The sequence below is a fragment of the Leucopleurus acutus genome (assembly GCF_964270905.1).
Source record: "Leucopleurus acutus genome assembly, chromosome: 5".
Lineage (NCBI taxonomy): Eukaryota > Metazoa > Chordata > Mammalia > Artiodactyla > Delphinidae > Leucopleurus > Leucopleurus acutus.
Window position 1 is genome coordinate 142,003,929 of NC_139147.1, and position 24,728 is coordinate 142,028,656.

General features: G+C 40.5%; 1 protein-coding gene across 15 annotated transcripts in view; it reads right to left on the minus strand.

The window, feature by feature from the left end:
- THRB (thyroid hormone receptor beta) overlaps positions 1-24,728 on the minus strand; it is a 393,807-nt gene that overhangs the window by 123,379 nt on the left and 245,700 nt on the right. The gene's annotated exons all lie outside the window — the stretch shown is intronic.

Here is a 24,728-nt window from a genome sequence, read left to right on the forward strand (position 1 = left end):
CCTCTTGAAAGAATAAAGGTTACCTGCATTTGCGATGCCTTTTTACATGGGTCATTTCACTCAATGCCCACAACTTCATTTTATTATATCTTTTACAACTGGGGACACTGAAGCTCAGATGTTAAATGTCTAAAGATAAACCCTGCTATATGGGAAAACTGAGGCTCAAAGTTCTGCTTCCTGACCTCCGAGCCAAGTGTGTTCTTGAAGACTCTGAGCTTAAATCTTTTCTGAATGGAAGGTCCTGACGACTAACTGTCCACGTCACTACCTGTGAAGGCAAAAGCTGAGCCACGGTTGCACCTATGGGATATTTTAAAAAAACATGAAATTCGTAGCTCAGAATATCAGGTCGATGACATTTTAACATACAGCACACACAGTTTGATCAGCCCAGCCCACATTATTTGAAAAGTTCACTCCTGATGGGTCTGAAGCTCCCTCACACGCCCAGCCCCTGATGAGTGAGACACCTATTACCTGAGTGACAGGCAAACATTTCCTGTGAGAGATGAGACATTTTCTGAGTTCAATCAAGGTGACGTGGCTGTTCACAAAACGAGTAGTTCTGTTAATAATCACTGCTCCATTTGATGGAGGATATTATTCCCATGATTTCGCAGTTGAGTGGATGAGAATAAGCCTTATCAATGTACCAACTGGGTAGGAGTGTGTGAAAATGAACTGAGCCCTCACAGGGCTCAATCTCATATTAACGCTGCCGGAAAAGTTTATAAAGGGTTTACCCATGAATATCCCCTTAATAAAGGAGAGGTGATTTTCTTGAAAAGCCAAGAGATATCTGAAATTTCGGGACACCAGCAGTTGTTTGAAGGAAAGGCGGAATCGTATAATGGATAAAGCTGGCTGACTGCAGCTTACAAAACCACAGACTTTTCAACCTCCAAACTGAGTGCCAGTTTGTTACCTGTCACTCCCCAGCTCCAAATCCACCCTTCTGTTCTCTGCTGTGTGATTCTGAGGCAAACTCTTTCCCACAGTGCCTGGCCAGAGGGTGTTCTACTTGATTCCACCAATAGGAGGCACCAGAGGGAGACTGGAAGGTGAGAAGAGAGAGGGCCCTTCCCTCTCTTCTTCATGACCCTGGGAGCCCCTGCCAGCAGTAGCTGTGGGCTGCAGCCACTGGTCTCTTTTAGCATTTCCAGGAGCAGTCTTTGCATCCTGCAGAGGTTCTAGCAGCAGCTGGTTGGAGCCCTTTCTTAGTACTTTGAGTGCCAACTCCACAGGACTGCTCCTCTGAGCATGTGTGAGAAGTTATAACCCCTGAGCTAAAGGGTCGTAGAATGGAAGACTGCAAAGGATTGAATTTTTTAAAAAACATTTTTTAGCATAAAAATAACACCAGTTCACATGGAAATGTTTGTGAACACAGATAGTATAAAGGAGAAAAAAAGTCAAAACCTGTCCTAGATTTAACCACTGATATTTTCACATTCTCTTTCTGGTCTCCGCCCTGCACCCCCCCCACCTCCCCACCCCACACTTCTACATATTAAAAAAAAAGATTATTTTTAATCAACCCTTGGTCTCTAGAATTTTCACATGACAATATGAGGAACTCAACTCTAAGAGGGGTGTGACCTTGCTTCATCACAAGGACAACTTGTCTCTTCCATTTTGGGACTGGATCTCTCTGGCAAGGGTTGCTCACCTCTGACCCAGAAACTAGACAATGGCCATGACTACAGGCTCCCATCTCTGCTATGTCTGTTATGCCTTCTCAGTTGTGATCATAAAGTAAATAAGAAATCTGTGTACCTTTAGGAGGAATGCTTAGTATATTATGAGCTGGCTCCTGGAGTGAGTTTATGAAAAATGTTGAAGAAATATGGAACACAGTAGTCTGCTCTGTAAGAATTGGCATGTTTGGCTAAGAGATGGCACAAATGTGGTACTAATTACCCTGGTCTGCCATACATATTTAGTATTTTGCTGCTTCTACATTCATTCACTCATTCACTTATTCACTCATTCATTCACAACTATTACGAGAGTATGTACCAAGAGCAAAGGCAAAGCACTGTGCTAGTTGCTGGATTCATGAATAAGATACAACTGCTGCCCTTTCTCACAAAATTCATAGCCAGAAGAACCAAACTCTGGGAAGAAGGAGTTAAAATATCAAGCACTTTTCCTGATTAACAAAACATCTTATTATTACATGCATTTGTTCTTCGCTCTCTCACAGGTACACTTGTCACCAACTCCTTGTGCCCCTTGAGAAATTTTCAAATATGATATTTTCTCAGATAAATTTAGTGTAGAATAACTGCCTGTTGATCCAATGTTTCAGTCTCCATCTACCTTAAAATTATTTATCAAGTAGAAAATATGACCGTTATGAATCTTTATGCTCCAAGGAACATAGTATAGTAACATATGTAATTAAAATGAAGAAAGTTCAAGGCAAAATAAATGGAAACACATAGTAGTTGAAGATTTTAACATACCTTGCATCCCTTGAAAGATTAAGTGGATATAAAATAATAAAGAATATCAGATAATACTATTAATAATGTTAATCTAGAATTATATACCAAATTTCATACCTAAAAAATAATTATAGAATAACAGGGTAAGAACTGAATAATCATAAAATGTGACCAATGTTAGGTGACAAAGAAACTTCCCAAGAGTAGAAATAAGTAGAAATACTAGAGACAAAATAATAATCTTCCTACAATATAATCAACTTAGAAAATTAAAAAGGTAAAAGAAAGAAAAGCAGGCACATACAAAAAGAAAAAGTGCAATTACTTGGAAATCAAGAAAACTCTTTCCTAAACAACTCATCAAGAGGATATATATGCACCCAATTGCAATATATATGCACCCAACATTGGGCCACCTAAATATACAAAGCAACTATTAACAGACCCGAAGGGAAAAATAGACAGCAATACAACAATAGTAGGGTCTTCAGTACTTCACTTTCATCAATGGATAAATCATCCAGGCTGAAAATCAATAAGAAAATAGTGGACTTGATTAACGCTATAGACCAAATGAACCTAACAGATATATACAGAACATTTCAACTGATATAAGCAAAATACACACTACTCTCACTTGCCCAAAGAACATTCTCCAGGAGAGATCACATGTTGGGCCACAAAACAAGTCAACAAATTTAAGAAGACTGAAATCATATCAGGTATATTTTCTGACAACAATGTTATGAAACTAGAAATCAATAACAGGAAGAAAAATGGAAAATTCACCAATGTGTGGAAATTAAACAAAACACTTCTGAACAACTAATGATCAAAGAAGAAATCAAAGGGAAATCAAAAAGCATCTTGAGACAAGTGAAAATGGAAATACAACATATCAAACCTTATGGGATTTAGCAAAAGTAGTTCTAAGAAGGAATTTTATAGTGATAAACACCTACATTAAGAAAAAAAATACATCTCAAACAACTTAACTTTATACCTCAAAAAACTAAGAAAAGAGGAATAAACTGAGGCCAAAGTTAGTAGAAAGAAAGAAACAATAAAGATTAGAACAGACATAAATGAAATAGAGACTGGAAAAGACAACAGAAAAAGATCAACAAAAATAAGGTTGTTTTTCAAAAGATAAACAAAATTGACAAACCTTCAACTAGACTAACAAAAAATAAAAAAGAGAGGACAGAAAGAAAATTATAAATGCAAAAGGAGCCATTATAACTGATATCACAGAAATACAAAGGATAAGAGACTACTGTGAACAATCATACACCAACAAATTGGATAAATTTCTGTATACTTACAACCTACCAAGTCTGACTCATGAAGAAACAGAAAATCTAAAGAGATCAATAACAAGTAAAGAGATTGAAGCAGTATTTTAAAAACTCCCAAGAAAGAAAAGCCCAGGATCTTCTGGCTTCACTGGTAAATTCTACTAAATATTTAAGGAAGAATTAACAATAATCCTTCTCAAAATCTTTCCAAAAATTAAGGGAAGGGAACACTCCCAAACTCATTGTATGAGGCCAAAATTACCCTGATACCAAAGCCAAATTAGGACACTACAAGAAAAGAAAATTGCAGGCCAATATCCCTGATGAGCATAGATGCAAAAGCCCTCAACAAAATATCAGCAAACTGAGTTCAACAGCACATTAAAGGACCACACAACACGATCACATGGGATTTACCCCTGTGATGGGTAAAATACTTCAACATACACAAGTCAATAAATGTGATACATCACATTAATAGAATGAAAATGACATGATCATCTCAATAGAGTCAGAAAAAAACATTTGACAAATTTCGACATTGTTTTATGACAAAAACTCTCAACAAATGAGGTAAGAAATGGATGCATCTCAGCATAATAATGGCCTATATGACAAGCTCACAGCTAACATCTGAAAGCTTTTCCTCTAAGATCAGGAACAAGACAAGAGTTCTCACTTTCACTAGTTCTATTCAAAGTAATACTGGAAGTCCTAACCAGAGCAGTTAGGTAAGAAAAAGAAATAAAAGGTATTCAAATCAGAAAGTAAAAAGTTAAATTGTCTCTGTTTGCAGATGACATAATCTTATATAGAGAGAACCCTAAAGACTCCACCAAAAAACTGTTAGAACTAATCAATGAATTCAGTAAAGTTGCAGGATTCAAAATCAATATACAAAAATCAGTTGCATTTCTATACACTAAACAGCAAACTATCTGAAAAAGAAGTTATAATACTAATTCCATTTATGATAGTATCAAAAAATAAAATATTTAACAATAAATTTAATGATGGAGGTAAAAGATCTCTACACAGAAAACCATAAAACACTGATGAAAGAAATGGAAGAAGACACAAATAAATGGAAAGATATCCTGAGCTCACGGATCAAAAGAATTAATATTGTTAAAATGTTCATTCTATTCAAAGCCACCTATACAGTCAATGCAATCCTTATCAAAATCTCTATAACATTTTCCACAGAAACAGAAGAAACAATCCTAAAATTTGTATGGAATCACAAAAGACCCTGAATAGCCAAAGCAATCTTTAAAGGAAAAACAAAACTGGAGGCATCACATTTCCTGATTTTAAACTATATTACAAAGTTATAGTAATCAAAACAGTATGGTTCTGCATAAAAATAGGCACATAGACCAATGGAACAGAATAGAGAGCCCAGAAATAAACCGACACATATATGTTGAACTAATTTTTGACAAGGGGGCCAAGAATACACAGTGGGGAAACGATAGTCTCTTCAATGAATGGTGCTGGAAAACAGAATATCCACATGCACAAGAATGAAATTTGATGCTTATCTTACACCACTCACAAAAACTAACTTGTGATGAATTAAAGACTTAAATATAATACTTGAAACTGTAAAACTCATAGAATAAACATAGGGAAAATCTCCTTGACATTGGTCTTGGCAGTATTTTTTTTGGATATGACACAAAAAGCATAGACAACAAAAGCAAAAATCAACATGTGGGACTACATCAAACTAAAAAATTTCTGCACAGCAAAGGAAACCATCAACAAAATGAAAAGCAATCTATTGAATGGGAGAAAATATTTGCAAACCATATATCTGATAAGGGGTTAAAATACAAAAAAATATAAGGAACTCATACAACTCAATGGTAAAAAACCCCAAGTAACCTAGTTAAAACAATGGGCAGAGGTGCTGAATAGATGTTTTTCCAAAGAAGACACACAAATGGACATCAGGTATATAAAAAGCTGCTCAACATCACTAGCCATCATGGGAATGCTCATCAAAACTATGATAAGATGTCATCTCACACATGTTAGAATGGCTATTATCAAAAAGAAAAGATAATAAGTGTCGGTGAGGATGTGGAGACCAGCAAACCCTGGTGCACTGTTGGTGAGAGTGTACATTGGTACAGGCATTATGGAAAACATTATGGAAGTTCCTCAAAAATTTGAAAATAGAAATACCATATGGTCCAGCAACTTCACTTCTGGGTATATATCCAAAGGTAACAAAATCAATACCTTGAAGAGATATCTGCATTCTAATGTTCGTTGCAAAATTATTCACAATTTCCAAGATATGAAAACAACCTAAGTATGCATCAATGAATGAACGAATGAAGAAAATATGACATGCATACAATGGAATACTATTCAGGCATAAAAAGCAAATCCTGTCATTTGTGACAACATGAATAATACCTGGAAGATAGTATGCTAATGATGTAAACCAGACACAGAAAGCCAAATACTGTATGATCTCACTCATATGTGGAATCTAAAAAGGTCAAACTCATGGAATCAGAGAGTATAATGGTGGCTGCCTGGGAATGGGGGTGGGGAAAATGGGGAGATGTTGGTCAATGTGTACAAACTTTCAGTTATAAGATGAATCATTTCTGGAGATCTAATGTACAGCAGGGTGACTATAGTTAAGAATACTGTATTGCATGCTTGAAATTTGCTAAGAGTGTAGATCTTAAGTGTTTTCATCACACACAAACACAAAAAATGGAAACTATGTGACTTAATGGATGTATTAATTACCTTGATTGTGGTAATCATTTCACAACATATACATATATTACATCATCAAACTGTACACTTAAAAATCATATTGTAAATATAAATAATTAAAAAATAAGTATGTATACTTTTATTTGTAAATCATACTAATAAAGCTGAAAAAATTGAAATCCATTATGCATTTAACATTAGGTATGTTAGAAAAAGAACCCAAGGAAATGTTGAAAGAATTAATAATGTCAGAAGGTTTATAGAATTAAAAAGTATTGAGACTTCCCTGGTGGCACAGTGGTTAAGAATCAGCCTGCCAACACAGGGGACAGGGGTTCAAGCCCTGGTCTGGAATATCCCACATGCCGCAGAGCAACTAAGCCGTGCGCCACAACTACTGAACCTGCATTCTAGAGCCCGCAAACCACAACTACTGAGCCCATCCACCACAACTACTGAAGCCCGCGTGCCTAGAGCCCTGCAACTGCAATGAGGGAAGACACTACGGTGAGAAGCCCGTGCACCACAACGAAGAGTAGCTTCTGCTCACTGCAACTAGAGAAAGCCTGTGTGCAGCAATGAAGACCCAGTGCAGCCAAAAAAAAAAAAAAAAAAAAAAAGAATAAATAAAATAATTTTAAAAAATATTAAAAAAAGAAAATATTATAACAGGACTGATAAGTAAAGATATTCAAAAGTTGATTCTTTAAACAAAAACAAAACAATAGATAGATGAACTACCAGCTAACTTAATTAAGAAATAAAAAATTCAAAAAATTAGAAATAGAAAGGGAAATTAGTTACAGATGCTGAGAATTAGAACAATTATAATAGATGACTGAATAATTCTGTGGAAGTAAATTAAAACCCCAATTAATTGATTTTCTCAAAAAATACAAAATAGCAAAATACATAAAAGCTAATTCCATATAGACTAATAATAATGGAAAAAATAAGCACTGTCAAGGAATTCCCATATTCTTTCCCTGAAAGTATGAAATTCAGATGATTTGATTTACGGGTTATTTCATGGACAAAAAAATGCTATTTAAACGTTTTGATAGCACAAATAGAGAGGAAACATTCCTAGTGATTTTTGTGAAACCAGTGTAATTATGATATAAAAATATGAAAAAGTGATCTGCCCAGATCACTTGTATATATTGATGCAAAAGTCTTAAATAAAATATCAAAAAATTCTTGAGAAAAACTAAAAGAGCAATATTTCAGAAAAAATGGGATATTTTCAGGAAAGGAAAGATGGCTTGATATGAGCAACACTAAAATTGCTAATCATGGTAGTAAGTCCACTGAGTAAAAAGTATTTTATCTTGAAGGATGCTAAAATGGCACATAATAATATTCACTGCTTGTTCTTGATGGCTTAAAAGCCCACATGGAAGGAACATTATATGAATACTATCTTGACATAATAGTAAATATATGGAAAATTTTGAAAAAGAAGAGTAATGGGATGGAATTAACCTGATTAGATATTAAAACATAGTATGATGCCTTAGTGATTAAAACAATGCAGTATTAGTGCATGAATATATAGCAGATCAATGGAGCAGCACTGAAGTTCAGAAAGAGACCTCAATATATATGGAAATTGACAATATGATAAAAACCAGCTTCTTTAATTCATGGAGATGGAACAACTAGTAAACCATCTAGAAAAAAAGTCAAAGTTGAATCCATAACTTATACCTTATAAGACAACTTGGTTAATTAAGTGGATGAAAGATTTAAATATAACAAATGAAAGTTCTAGAAGAAACAATGAGATGATACAAAGCTTGAAAACAGAGAAGACTTTCTAACTATGGCACAAAATATAGAAAGTACCCACAATCTCACTTCTTAAAAACCTGTAACACCCATATCTTGAATATCTGTAAAAGGAGATGTGTAAAATCTAAGAGTCCATCAATAGGGCCTAGGCAAATAAACCATCTGATAGTCACCCAGGGGAGTGCTATATGAATGTAAAAAAGAATGACATGAAGACCTTCAAGATGGCGGAGGAGTAAGACGTGGAGATCACCTTCCTCCCCACAAATACATCAGAAATACATCTACATGTGGAACAACTCCTACAGAACACTTGCTGAATGCTGGCAGAAGACCTCAGACTTCCCAAAAGGCAAGAAACTCCCCATGTACCTGGCCGTGTGGCTGACAGGATCTTGGTGCTCCAGCCGGGTATCAGGCCTGTGCCTCTGAGGTGAGAGAGCCGAGTTCAGGACATTGGTCGACCAGAGACCTCCTGGATCCACGTAATATCAAACTGCAAAAGCTCTCCCAGAGATCTCCATCTCAATGCTAAGACCCAGCTCCACTCAACAACCAGCAAGCTACAGTGCTGGACACCCTATGCCAAACAACTAGCAAGAAAGGAACATAACCCCACCCATAAGCAGAGAGGCTGCCTAAAATCATAATAAGGTCACAGACACCCCAAAACATACCACCGCTCGCGGTCCTGCCCAACAGAAAGACAAGATCCAGCCTCATCCACCAGAACACAAGCATCAGTCCCCTCCACCAGGAAGCCTACACAACCCACTGAACCAAACTTAGCCACTGGGGGCAGACACCAAAAATAATGGGAACTATGAACCTGCAGCCTGCAGAAAGGAGACCCCAAACACAGTAAGTTAAGCAAAATGAGAAGACAGAGAAACACACAGCAGATGAAGGAGCAAGGTAAAGTCCCACCAGACCTAACAAATGAAGAGGAAATAGGCAGTCTACCTGAAAAAGATTTCAGAGTAATGATAGTAAAGATGATCCAACATTGTGGAAATAGAATGGAGAAAATACAAGAAATGTTTAACAAGGACCTAGAAGAACTAAAGAACAAACAAACAATGATGAACAACACAATAAATGAAATTTAAAATTCCCTAGAAGGAATCAACAGCAGAATAACTGAGGCAGAAGAACAGACAAGTGACCTGGAAGATAAAATAGAAGAAATAACTACAGCAGAGCAGAATAAAGAAAAAAGAATGAAAAGAATTGAGGACAGTCTCAGAGACCTCTGGGACAACATTAAATGCACCAACATTTGAATTATAGGGGTCCTAGAAGAAGAAGAGAAAAAGAAAGGGGCTGAGAAAATACTTGAAGAGATTATAGTTGAAAACTTCCCTAATATGGGAAAGGAAATAGCCAATCAAGTCCAGTAAGCACAGAGAGTCCCATACAGTATAAATCCAAGGAGAAACACACCAAGACACATACTAATCAAACTATCAAAAATTAAATACAAAGAAAAAATATTAAAAGCAGCAAGGGAAAAACAACAAATAACATACAAGGGAATCCCCATAAGGTTAACAGCTGATCTTTCAGCAGAAATTCTGCAAGCCAGAAGGGACAGGCAGGACATATTTAAAGTGATGAAAGGGCTTCCCTGGTGGTGCAGTGGTTGAGAGTCCACCTGCCAATGCAGGGGACACAGGTTCATGCCCCAGTCCGGGAAGATCCCACATGCCGTGGAGTGGCTGGGCCCGTGAGCCATGGCCGCTGAGCCTGTGTATCCGGAGCCTGTGCTCCGCAACGGGCGAGGCCACAACAGTGAGAGGTCCGTGTACCGCAAATAAATAAATAAATACAGTGATGAAAGGGAAAAACCTACAACCAAGATTACTCTACCCAGAAAGGATCTCATTCAGGTTCGACAGAGAAATTAAAACCATCGAATCAAACAGATGGAGAGATATAACATGTTCTTGGATTGGAAGAATCAACATTGTTAAAATGAATATAGTACCCAAAGCAAGCTACAGATTCAATGCAACCCCTATCAAACTACCAATGGCATTTTTCACAGAACTCAAACAAAAAACCTCACAATTTGTATGGACCCACAAAAGACCCTGAATAGCCAAAGCAATTTTGAGAAAGAAAAACGGAGCTGGAGGAATCAGGCTCCCAGACTTCAGACTATGCCACAAAGCTACAGTAATCAAGACAGTATGGTACTGGCACAAAAACAGAAATATAGATCAATGGAAAAGGATAGAAAGCCCAGAGATAAACCCACGCACCTATGGTCAGCTAATCTATGACAAAGGATGCATAAATATACAATGGAGAAAAGACAGCCTCTTCAATAAGTGGTGCTGGGAAAACTGGACAGCTACATGTAAAGGAATGAAATTAGAACACTCCCTAACACCATACACAAAAATAAACTCAAAATGGATTAAAGACCAAAATGTAAGGGCAGACACTATAAAAGTCTTAGAGGAAAACATAGGCAGAACACTCTATGACATAAATCACAGCAAGATCCTTTTTGACTCAACTCCTAGAGAAATGGAAATAAAAACCCAAATAAACAAATGGGACCTAATGAAACTTAAAACCTTTTGCACAGAAGAGGAAACCATAAACAAGATGAAAAGACAACCCTCAGAATGGAAGAAAATATTTGCAAATGAGGCAACTGACAAAGGATTAATCTCCAAAATTTACAAGCAGCTCATGCAGCTCAATATCAAAAAATCAAACAACCCAATCCAAAAATGGGCAGAAGACCTAAAAAGACATTTCTCCAAAGAAGATATATAGATTGCCAACAAACACATGAAAGAATGCTTAACATTACTAATCATTAGAGAAATGCAAATCAAAACTACAATGAGGTATCACTTCACACCAGTCAGAATGGCCATCATCAAAAAATCTACAAACAATAAATGCTGGAGAGGGTGTGGAGAAACGGGAACCCTCTTACACTATTGGTGGGTGGGAATGTAAATTGATACAGCCACTATGGAGAAGTGAATGGAGGTCCCTTAAAAACTAAAAATAGAACTACCATATGACCCAGGAATCCCACTACTGGGCATATACCCTGAGAAAACCATAATTCAAAAAGAGTCATGTACCACAATGTTCATTAGTGTTAGTTTGTATGGAACTACAATGTTCATTAGTTAGTTAGTTAGTTAGTCTGTATGGAACTGCAATGTTCATTGCAGCTCTATTTACAATAGCCAGGACATGGAAGCAACCTAAGTGTCCATCGACGGATGAATGGATAACGAAGATGTGGCACATATATACAATGGAATATTACTCAGCCATAAAAAGAAATGAAATTCAGTTATTTGTAGTGGGGTAGATGGACCTAGAGACTGTCATACAGAGTGAAGTAAGTCAGAAAGAGAAAAATAAATACCATATGCTAACACATATATATGGAATCTAAAAAAAAAAAAGTTCTGAAGAACCTAGGGGCAGTACAGGAACAAAGACACAGATGTAGAGAATGGACTTGAGGACATGGGGAGGGGGAAGCATAAGCTGGGATGAAGTGAGAGAGAGGCATGGACATATATACACTACCAAATGTAAAACAGATAGCTAGTGGGAAGCAGCTGCATGGCACAGGGAGATCAGCTTGGTGCTTTGTGACCACCTAGAGGGGTGGGATAGGGCGGGTGGGAGGGAGACGCAAGTGGGAGGGGATATGGGGATATATGTATATGTATAGCAGATTCACTTTGTATAAAGCAGAAACTAGGGCTTCCCTGGTGGCGCAGTGGTTGAGAGTCCGCCTGCCGATGCAGGGGATATGGGTTCGTGCCCCGGTCCGGGAAGATCCCACATGCCGCAGAGCGGCTGGGCCCGTAAGCCATGGCCGCTGAGCCTGCGCGTCCAGAGCCTGTGCTCTGCAACGGGAGAGGCCACAACAGTGAGAGGCCCGCAAACCGCAAAAACAAAAACAAAAACAAAAAAAAGCAGAAACTAGCACAGCATTGTAAAGCAATTATACTCTAGAGATGTTAAAAAAAAAGATGTAAAGATGTTAAAAAAAAAGAAAAAAAAGAATGACAAAATTCTGCATGAGTTGATATGGAATAATCTTTAAGAAATATTAAGTGAGAAAGGCAAAGGGCATAACAGTGTGTATGGTATAAGCCATCTGTGAACATAAAGAGAAAGAAGGAAATGTAAATGTGTATGCAAACAACCTCTATGGATGGGCACATAAGAAACTAACAACACTGCCAGCCTATGAGAAGAGAACCTGATGATAAACGCGTGGTGGGCAGAGGGGAACTTCAGTGCAGGTTTTTCTTTTTTGCCTTTTATTTTATTTATTTATTTATTTATTTATTTATAAATAGGTGGACACAAAGCACCAAGCTGATCTCCCTGTGCTACGCAGCTGCTTCCCATTAGCTGTCTATTTTACATTTGGTAATGTATATATGTCCATGCCACTCTCTCAGTTTGTCCCAGCTTACCCTTCCCCCTCCCCATGTCCTCAATACTGCAGACTTTTTAATACATTTCGAATTCTGAAACATGCACAGACTTTAGTATCTGTTCAAAAGAATAAAATGTATACAAGTGAATATCATATAAAGGTAGAAGAATTCGAGGGAAAATTCAGAGATAATGCACATTTTACAAAATTGTTGTGAAGACTGAATGTGAGAATGCTGTGGCAGAAAATAAATCATATAAAAAAGAAAATGAAAAGTAGACATGCTCTAAAATGTTCTTGATCTATTGAAAGGCAGGCACCGGTCTTCTCTCCTACTAAGTATGACGCTGGAGAAAGGGTTGTAAACTCAGTCGCCCATAGGATCGACACATGCATTCGTGCATTCATTCATGCATTCATTCAACAGCTATGCATCAGTGCCAGCTATGCCCCAGGCACCGGGGACAGAGCTGTGAACAAACACAGGAAAAAATCCCTGCCCTGGTGAACTTTCAAACTAGAGAGATGGCACAGACAATTAAACAAGCGTCACATAGAACAACAAACAGTCAAGGGGGTGGGAATTCAGTCATGAATAGTGAAATCAGGCGGGTCATCATAGCAGTGAGGGACCAGGCCTGGCTCCTTCCTGAAGAAAAGGGTCAGCACGTACTTCCCTCCAGAAGGGGATGGTCATGTGGGGTCATGGAAACAGCTTTGCCAGATCTTTCAGCTTTTTTTTTTTTTTTTTTTTTTTGGTCTCACTCCACGGCATGCAGAGTCTCAGTTCCCCGACTAGGGATCGAACCTGTGTCCCCTGCATTTGGAGTGAGGAGTCTTAACCACTGGACCGTCAGGGAAGTACCCAGATCTTTCAGTTTTGCCAGATCTTCAGAGGACACCAGAAATCCAAAATTTGTACTTGAAATTTCCTGATTCTAAAATCTTGACTCAATTTTAAAATAAATCACCATGTTATCCAAATAAAACACATCTTGCTAGCCCAGGCTGGCCCCTGGGATAGCCGGTTCAAATCTCTAAAGGAATGAGATTGAGTTTTAAAACAAACACGTCAAACTTGTAAGCCCTGTCCTCTGATGAAGCTTTGCGTGTTTTCCATTTCTGGCAACGTTTCTGGAACTCCCCAAAGAAAACCAGTTGGCTCTTTAGAGCTTTCTGTTTTTGCTCGCCGCATAAGAAAACCTGTATCATTTTGGACTTAAACCTTGTCTGGACCAAATGTTATTACTCAGCTTGATGTCTGATTTTATTCACCAGATTTGATTCTTCATAACACTGGGTTTTCAAAAAGTCAAATTTACTCTCAAAAGACTAAGGATGTGTTTAAGCATAGACTCCTGGTCTTGAGGGCAGTCCCAAGGAAGAGATGCAGATATGTAGAGTAAGGGCAGTGCCACTGAAATAAAAATTTTTTTTCTATTTCTTCTAAGATAACTGTTGAAGAGCATGAACTTGAATGTGTAGGAGTCAACCTAAGCATCCTAGTTGCCTAAGGCAATTAGTAAAAGGCTCAAAACTTTGGAGTCAGTTGATTGCTATAGGGTGCTGGTTTTTTTTAAGACCTTTTCTTTTTAAAAAAAAAAAATTATTTATTTATTTTTGGCTGCATTGGGTCTTCATTGCTGCACGCGGGCTTTCTCTAGTTGTGCCGAGTGGGGGCTACTCTTCCCTTTCCTTTTAAAAAAAAAAAAATTATTTATTTATTTTTGGCTGCATTGGGTCTTCATTGCTGCACATGAGCTTTCTCTAGTTGTGCCGAGCGGGGGCTACTCTTCGTTGCGGTGTGCGGGCTTCCCATTGTGGTGGCTTCTCTTGTTGCGGAGCACGGGCTCTAGGTGCGCGGGCTTCAGTAGCTCTGGCACGTGGGCTCAGTAGTTGCGGCTCACGGGCTCTAGAGTGCAGGCTCGGTAGTTGTGGCACATGGGCTTAGTTGCTCCGCAGCATGTGGGATCTTCCTGGACCAGGACTCCAACCCGTGTCACCTGCATCGACAGGCGGATTCTTAACTACTGCACCACCAGGGAAGTCCCTAGGGTGCTGTTTTTTATTTTTTTAATAAAGGCTCGATTCCTTGGACATGATTGAGTGCTATAAGGCAGTTCATTCTAGGGGTCCTCAACATGCAAATACATAGCTGCCCCAACAAACGCTTTGTGCCAACCACAACCAGCACAACACCATTTTTATTTTCCTGTGACCAACGGCTTAGTTTCTGTGGTCGTTTAATGACATTAGTCATGAAAAATCACAGCGGGGAAGAATGCAGGGCTTTTCATAAGCCTGTGACAGCTTGGATTTTCCTCCCTAACAACATGGATGAATCAGAAGCCACAAGTGTGCATTTGGGAAATAGTTGTGGTAGTTAAGAAACACGCACTGTACTTGTTATTATTACTACATTCCCATAAAAATAGAGTGTCCATGGGAAGAGTGCAAAAACAGCATGGAGATGTCCCAGGTATCGACTTCAACAATCCCATTGTCAAATGCTTATGTTTCCCTTGCTCTTAGTGAATAGAAAATTTGTACAATGTTCATCCCATCAATCTAGTACCTATGCTAAAGCACACATCTTAGCTCAGACATGCCATGACTGTCCATCTGCCCATCCAACATTTCTTCCCTCCCTCCCTCTATCCATTTCTGAAATGAAATATTTATTGAGCACCTAATATTGATCAACCACTGTGCTGGGTGCTAGGCAAATAAAAACAATACAGAATATCTGCCCTTATGGTGCTTACCAGCTTTGGGGAGAGAACAGATATTAAGTCAATTATACAATTCAATGTAAAATTAGAGCTATGCTGTTATTAATTATTATTATACTATTGTTTTATTATCTTTGTATTAGTTACTTATAATATTATTCTTATAAATAGTGGTATGTTAATTATCAATATATTTATCATAGTAACATTATATTATTTTGGTAATATATTATTTTATTATATTAACATATTAATTAATTATATCTTATTTTATTATAATTAAAATATATACTTTTTATTATTAATTATAACTAATTCAATATAAAACTACAGCTATGCTATAGAATAGAATAGAATAGAATAGAATAGAATAGAATAAAGACTAAAATGCAGGATTTGACTTAAGGAAGTCTTAGAAGTGGTGAGTGGGATGAGATTCCTAAAAGTGTCCACTGAGATGAGATCAAAAAATGAGTAGGAGTGGCCCAGCTGCAATCGGGGGAGGGGCAACCCCAAGACTAGGAATAGACTAGGCTCTCTGGGGAGGGGAGGGAGAGCCTGGCCCATACATGGGGGTGGTGGGGGGAGGCTGCTGCCGGCAGAAGAGGGAGGTGGGAGAGGAAAAGTAAAAAGAAGTCGGTATTGCTGAGAGAGCGCTCCAAAATGGAGCAGGGAGGCCATTGAGGAAGAGGGACTTAGACGTGTCTCAGCCTGGGTGGAATCTGCCCTTTTAACTATGGATGAAACACGTGTAGAATCTGCCAGAAAATCAGGATACTTATTGAAGTAAGTCAGATGTAGACAAATATCACAGGATATCACTTATGTGCAGAACCTAAAAAAGTGACGCAAATGAACTTATCTACAAAACAGCAATAGACTCACATAGAGAACAAACTTATGATCGCCAAAAGGGAAAGCGGGGGAGGGATAAATGGGGAATTTGGGCTTAACATATACACACTACTATATATAAAATAGATAACCAACAAGGACCTACTGACTGTATAGCACAGGGAACTCTACCCAATATACTGTAATGACCCATGTGGGAAAAGAATCTATATCTATATCCATAGATATATATATGTATAACTGAGTCACTTTACTGTATACCCAAAACATTATAAATCAACTATACTTCAATAAAAAAATAATAAAATAAAATGAGTACACCTTGCAGTACCAAAAATAAAAATCAAGATACTTAGCAGACCCTCACTCTAAAACAACTCGTGACAGCCATCCTGTAAGGACAAATATTTCCTTTCTCGTGTCAGAGTAACCCTCATGGCTTATACCTTTGTAAGTCCCTGACTCTTTCTCTTCCTTGGAATACTTCGGTTTTATCCAAATTCGTGTCTTCTGAATTGCGTTTCTTAAGACCCCCAAATAAACACTTTTTTTCTTATAGCCTCCTGCAATTTTTTTTTTTTTTTTTTGGTTGACAGAGGGTAGGGAGCATGGGATGAGATGGGGCTGGGTGGCAGACAGAAACCAGGCCAGGCAGGGTCTTTCAGGCCATAGATGGGATTTTACATTTATCCTAAGTTGGAATAGGTCAAAGCCTCTTTTTTTTGCAGTACACAGGCCTCTCACTATTGTGGCCTCTCCCGTTGTGGAGCACAGGCTCCAGACACGCAGGCTCAGCGGCCATGGCTCACGGGCCCAGCCGCTCCCGCGGCATGTGGGATCTTCCCGGACCGGGGCACGAACCCGTGTCCCCCGCATCGGCAGGCGGACTCTCAACCACTGCGCCACCAGGGAAGCCCTGGAATAGGTCAAAGCCTTTTAAGTAAAGGAAGAGGAAATGATCAGATTTACCTTTCAAGAATCACTGTGGGCATTTGTGTTGAATGAGTCAGAGGAGAACTGTATTTGGTTTTTTTTTTTTTTTAATTTTTATTGAAGTATAGTTGATTTACAATCTTGTATTAGTTTCGGGTGTGCAGTATAGTGATTTAACTATATATGTTTTTTTCAGATTCTTTTCCTTTATACATTATTACAAAATATTGAGTAGAGTTCCCCATGCTATACAGTAGGTCCTTGTCAGTGATCTATTTTATATATAGTAGTGGGAGACTTTTTTAAAAAAAGTCTTAGACTTCAAAAAATTATTTTTTGAAGTATAGTTGACTTACTATGTTGTGTTAATGTCTGTTGTACAGCAAAGTGATTCCGTTATACATATATACCTTCTTTTTCATATTCTTTTCCGTTATGGTTTATCACAGGATATTGACTATAGTTCCCGTGCTATACAGTAGGACCTTGTTGTTTATTGTTCAGTGACTTTTTAGCAGGCCAGAAAAAGCTGTGGGCAGGAAGCTGGGAGCCCTAGGTCATCGGTTGTGACAGTCATAACTTGTCATGGGACTTTGGGGACATCCATCTCGGGTTTCCAGTTTCTCCAACTTATCGAATGATGAGACCAGATTAGATGATACTAAGGCCTCTTTCCAGCCCTAAACTTCCATGAATGGCCTCAACATTGAGAGAGAGACCATCTTAGATTATCAAGATTTTCCTATTGATATCTTTAGTTTTAATGGCAGAATGAAAAGGATCTTTATAAGATTTGTAGAAAAACACATGCTTCACAGGAAAAAAGAAATATAGATAATTTATATGGCTATCCTCAATGTACCATCATGTCAAGTGTCTCTACATCTGAATCAGGGCTTGGTAAACTTTATTGGAACAGGGCCAGAGAGTAAATATTTCAGGCTTTTGGGGCCAAATAATCTCTTTTGCAACAAAGTGGCCATGCAGTGTGAAAGCAGCTGTGGACAATGCATGAGTGAATGAGCACAGCCCAGTGAAACTTTTACAGAAACAGGCAGTGCTGGATTTGGCCCTCAGGCCGGGGTCTGCTGACTCCTGATCTAAATAGCGGCATATTCCAGTTCCTCTTCTTGGGGAATGTTCAGTCCTCTTAATGGGTCAGAAGAAGGAAGCACTTTCCATGATTTGCACGTGACGAATCATGGAATGAATTATACAGTGAGAGAGCGAGTGGATGTGGCCTGGGAACACACATGGGGCCATGTCCCGCAGTCACACGCTTAGGAGCCCAGCGCTCAAAGCCCTGTATTCAACTTCAGCTCCAAGCAGAAGTCAGCATCTCAGACCAGAGCAACACCTCCAAACCAGCGAGAGTGCTGACAAGGAACAGACTGTGTGAAGAACCATGGTCTCTAGTCTTCTGAGATCCGATTGGTGCAATAAATCAAAACCCTCTGTTTGTATTGCTTTATTTACCAAAGGATTGGAGAGCTGTTCCTTCGAACGGATCAGAGAAGGAGGAAAGGAAGGGCAAGGCAGGAGGCTAGGAAGCAGGACTCAGTCTAGAGATCAAGTGCGGGAAGGGGGGCGGTGCGTATAAAGGGCACCCAGCGAGGCGGGCGAAGCCTCAGGACCAAGTGGGCCCCTCCTCCCCGGCCGAGGCTTGGAGACTTGGAGACAGGAAGAGGCTGAAGGGTCTGCTCTCGGTTAGCTCCCCCGGGAGGGCCTGGTTTCAAAACCAAAATAAACTTGGGAGAGCCAGCGGGACAGAAGGACAGAAACAAACAAGGAGAGCTTCACTTACGTTTTCTCTCAACCAACACTCCCAGTCCTGAACTCCGCTGCCTGAAACTCCATGGCACTGTCCAGCCCTTCCTGGACTGGTGCTTTGTAGTTAGTACCGTGTGGTTAATAATCTCACACATGCCAGCCCTGTTCCCCAGGGAGCCCGAAAGTGTGCGGGGCCACCTCTTTTGGTTTTGTGTTGAGTTGAGTACAGAGTCATCATGACTGTGAATACCAATAGCCCTGACCCCGTGTGAGACAGTAACTCACAGGCAGTACCTAGGCAGCAGGTCTGAGCCGGGAAGTGACAGGCTTAGAGAGACTGAAGAACCAGGATGCGGTTACCAGTAAGTAGCAAACCAGAATTCCAACCAGCTCACTCAGACTCTGGGGTCCCAGCTCTCTACCTCCCAAGAAGTTCATGCCTTTTCTAGAGGTCGGCTTTGGAAAGAACCCCACAGGTCACTTGACTCAGCCCCGTATTTTTAGATGTGGAAGGGGAGAATGAAGTGGCTTGCCCAAGGTCATAGAGCCGCTGGCTGAAAAGCTAACTTGGCCTCCTAATGCTTCCTTCTTGCTCCAGCTGCTGAGTCCCATGCTGCTCAGGGAGCGTCTAGTAACTTCTTCATAAACATCTACCAGAAACACATCTTGTCTTGGAAGACAAGACTGCATGGTCTTGGGACTCTGCTACTCAAAGACAAATTGGCCGACATGGATGACTGAGGAGTCCCTTTATTTTTAATATTTTATTTTATTTTCATTGGTGTATAGTTGCTTTACAATGTTGTGTTAGTTTCTGCTGTACAAAAAGGTGAATCAGCTATATGTATACCTATATCCCCTCCCTCTTGGATCTCCCCGCCCCCCTCCATCCCATCCCTCTAGGTCATCACAGAGCACCGAGCTGAGCTCCCTGTGTCACTTTAAATCACCGGGAACAACAGGTAAGTAAGTGCCAGCATGTTTTAAAACAGGGACAAGCTGCACATGTCAACAATAGCATGAAAAGCTGCACATGTCAACAATAGCATGAAAAAGTGTGGTTCCCCAAGCTTAGAGCAAAAAAGTTAATGCAAAAGTGAAATAAAGGACACTGTTAGAGCTCAGCTATGAAGCTGACAGAGGCAGAAATGAATTTGTCCTCAACAGCTTATGCCACTTTGACAAAAGAGGAACGTATCACCTTAAGACGCCTGGGAGCCTTTGTTTTGATCATTCAGAGAGGATCTAGCTTTGAGAAATGGACTTAGCAGCAGCTTTTAGTCCAAGTTTTTCACAACAAAGCACCACAGAGCAGGACTTGGCTTTCCTTCTTCCTTTCCTTTTTTTTTTTTTTTAAAGGAAATAAAAGCTGAACTACTGGAAGTTATTTTCCATATCAGAGACTATAAGTTTTTTAAAAATATATATATTAGAAAGTCCTCAGCATTTGAAGGAAGCTCTTCTATTTGTTTAAAGATAGATGCAAAAGAATTCACCTATATGTTTAAATGATTTATTTTCAATCAGTCCTTGATTTTCATCTCTATAGATAAGTAATTAAATGTGTGTGTGCAAGTTTGTGATATCATTCATATACCATACAGTTTACCCACATAAAGTGTACAATTCAATGGATTACAGTATGTTCACAGATATATGTACCACAGTCACTTTTAGAACATTTCCATCACATCAAAAAGAGACTCTGACCTCCCTTAGCTATCACCCCCCACCCCGACCCCCTATTCCCCCTGCGCAACCAATCACTAAGCTAGTTCTTGTGTAGAGATTTGCCTATTCTGGACACTCCTCATAAACAGAATCATACAATATGTGGTCTTTCGTGACTGGGAAGCTTTGGTTTAAATAAGAATTTTGTCCAAAGAGGAATATGGTGGGCAGGGGAGGAACTGAAGAAACAGCTTTTTCTGGGTGCTCTTTGGGTGCACGCCCCTGCTCTGACTAGTTTGCCATCTGACTGTTGAGTCAGATGTACCCCCTGGGACCCATAAACTGCAGTGGTGGCAAAATTGTAGACATTGCTCTTCCACCAAGAAGCAAACAGGTCAGGCCTCCAGGCTGGATGTTGGACCTTAAGAATAAGGGGTAAATTGGTCTTCAGGAAATGTACAATTTCCAAGCTGGAAAGCAGTGTTTACTTATAAAGTTCATATTTATAAGAGATGAGTCAGTTTCTTCATTTATGCCTCCTCTGGATTTCTCTTTTATCTTGTCAACTCCAGCTGGACATGGCTGGAGAAAATGACACAGTCAAATTGACTGTGTCAGTGTAGACACAGGACTGTGACCCTCAGGTGGGCACCTCATGTTCCCAGGCACTTTCACTATATTCCCTAGATCACTAACCGTCCCATTCTGGATAGCCACTGCAAACCTCTCCTATCTCCTCAAATCTCCAACAACGTCTCCTTCATCCTTACCCTCAGCTAATATCCTTCCTATTTCCCTAAGAAAATAGAAGTAGCCAGAAGAGGATTTCCCACACTCCCAGGACCACATTAGCATCTGTACTATATGGGCCGCCACCTCAGAGTTTCTGAATCAGGAGACCTGGGGCAGGGCCTGAGAATTTGCACTTGTAATAATTCCCAAGTGCTGCTGCTGCTAGTGATCGGCACCTACACTCTTTTTTTTTTTTTTTGCGGTACGCGGGCCTCTCACTGTTGTGGCCTCTCCCATTGCAGAGCACAGGCTCCGGACGCGCAGGCTCAGCGGCCATGGCTCACGGGCCCAGCCGCTCCGCGGCATGTGAGATCTTCCCGGACCGGGGCACGAACCCGCGTCCCCTGCATCGGCAGGCGGACTCTCAACCACTGCGCCACCAGGGAAGCCCCGGCACCTACGCTTTGAGAACCACTGCAGTAGGTGATGTGGCTATAGTCTTAGCTAAGGTCAACCTCTCTACTTGTGAACTCCATCCCTAGTCCCCCCACTCAGGGACACTTCTCCACCACTTCTCCCCTTTCCTTCCAGCCTCATCACTTGCCCCTTATTTACTGAATCAAACTATTGACCAACCAACATGTCATTTCTTGGATCTTATGTGGAATCTAGAAAAATGGTACAGATGAATCTATTTGCAGGAATAGAGATGCAGACGTAGAGAACAGATGTGTGGACATGGGGTGTGGGGGAGGGGGGGTGGGATGAACTGGGAGGTTAGGATTGACATAAATACACTACCTGGTGTAAAATAGATAGCTAGGGGGAGCCTGCTGTATAGCACAGGGAGCTCAGCTCGGTGCTCTGGGACGACCTAGATGGGATGGGATGGGGGCAGGGGTGAGAGGGAGGTCCAAGAGGGAGGGGACGTGTGTATACATGTAGCTGATTCACTTCATTGTACAGCAGGAACTAACACAACACTGTAAAGCAACTCTACTCCAATTAAAAGAAAAAGTGAAAAAATGTCTCTCTCTCTGGACCCCACTTTCCTCTTCAGCTTCCACTCCGTTTCTCTGCTCCCCATTACAGCAGGAGGGTTGTAGACTATACACTAATCACTCCCTGATTCCGATTTCTCCCCCCTTCCTCTCCAATCAGCCTTGACTCTTACCACTCACACACCCTGTCCTAGTCAAGGCAACGCTACCCACGGTCCCCACATCCCACATCGCTGAATCCTATGGTATTCATGCGGTTTGACTAACAGCAGCATTTGACACAGCTGATTGCTACCTTGCCTCGAAGCTCTTTCCTCTATTTTCCTCCAGGGTAAGACACTTCCCTGATATTCCTCCCGAATCACGGGCCACTTTGTTTTCAGTCTTTTCTGGTGCTTTTTCTTCTAGCCTCACTCCTGGGACATCCTTGGCTCTAATCTGTCCTCACTCCTTTGCTGATCTCACGCTGGCTCCTGGCTTTAGATACCATCCCCACCTATATACCTCTCCTTGTATATCCAATTGTCTATATTAACGGACACACTAAACTCGACACGTCTAAAACTAAATCCAGAACTTCCACATTTCCCCCTCCCGTGCCCCAAAACTCAGATGAACTCGTTCCACCCACTGTCTTCCTCATCACTATAAATCATGTTTCTAAATGATTCAGAATCAAAACATTCTTCCCACCTTGATCATGACTGTCATCATCTCTCACCTGGATTATTCTAATAGCCCGGTCTCCCTGCTTTCACCCCTGTCTCCAACATTTTATTCTCAGCGTGCAGCCAGAGGGGATCCTTTAAAAACATGCACTGGTGGGCTCCACTGGCTGAATTATATGTCAGTTCACTTCACCCCTCTGCATAAACCCTGCAATGGTTTCTTAACACACTCTGGATAAAAACCAAAGTCCCCCAAGACCTCTGTTTCACCTCCTGCTTCTCTTCCTCACTCACTTCACTCCAGTCTAGCTGACCTCCTTGCTGGTCCTCGGACACCCCAGGACACTCCTGCCTTGGACCACGCGCTCTCTGGAAATATGATTTATTTCTTTAGCTTATTTATTGCCTATTTCTCCCCACTAGATTGTAAACACCACGAGGACAGGATTTTCCCCCCTCTGTTTTGTTCCTTGCTCTATCTCCTGTGCCCCCAAACAGTGCTAGGCACACAGCAGTTACTTGGCATAGTTATTTGCAGAATTTATTTCTGGCAGATCTCCTTTCAGCCAATTTAGGTGGTGGGTTAGAACTGAACTTGTCTTCTATAGTATCTGGGCCCAGAACAGAAAGACAGCAGATGTTAGTATGATAGAGACGGGCAAAGCATTCCATTTTCAGTTTCAGACATAACACAAGATGATATTACTCTTCCGCTTTTTTTATGACTTACAACCATTTAGGTATAATATTAAGAAACTTTGCCGTTTTCGGCATTCTGCCAATCCCGACTTGCCTGCTGGAATGTTTCCAATTTTCTTTTCTCTCAAGACCTAATAAGAAGTTGAAAAGAAATTTGACAGACCCCAAAGCAGATGCTTTAACACCTATATTATGATGCCATCAACATGCATAATATAACTAATATATTTAATTTCCCAGCATTTACATTTTGACATTTTACCCCCAATTATTTTTGAAGGTGATACTGGAAATGATGTCATGACACACTAGATAGTAGAATTCATGAAGACGGGTTACAGTTATCTCTTTTGTTGATATTTCCTTCATGCCAGCACCAGGGCAGAGTGGGTACTCAAAACATGTTTACAGGGCTTCCCTGGTGGCGCAGTGGTTGAGAGTCCGCCTGCCGAGGCAGGGGATGCGGGTTCGTGCCCCGGTCCGGGAAGATCCCACATGCCGCGGAGCGGCTGGGCCCGTGAGCCATGGCCGCTGAGCCTGCGCGTCCGGAGCCTGTGCTCCGCAACGGGAGAGGCCACAACAGTGAGAGGCCCGCGTACAGGAAAAAAAAAAAAAAAAAAAAAAAAAAAAATGTTTACAGAATAGATTTTTGTTGAGTTAAACATAGGCATGGATAATTATATTAATAAATAGTTAATTTACATTCAAAACATAGCTATCATTCATAAGTGAAGGGCTTCCCTGGTGGCGCAGTGGTTGAGAGTCCGCCTGCCGATGCAGGGGACACGGGTTCGTGCCCCGGTCCGGGAAGATCCCACAGGCCGCGGGAGCGGCTGGGCCCGTGAGCCATGGCCGCTGAGCCTGTGCGTCCGGAGCCTGTGCTCTGCAACAGGAGACGCCACAGCAGTGAGAGGCCCACGTACCCCAAAAGGAAGGAAA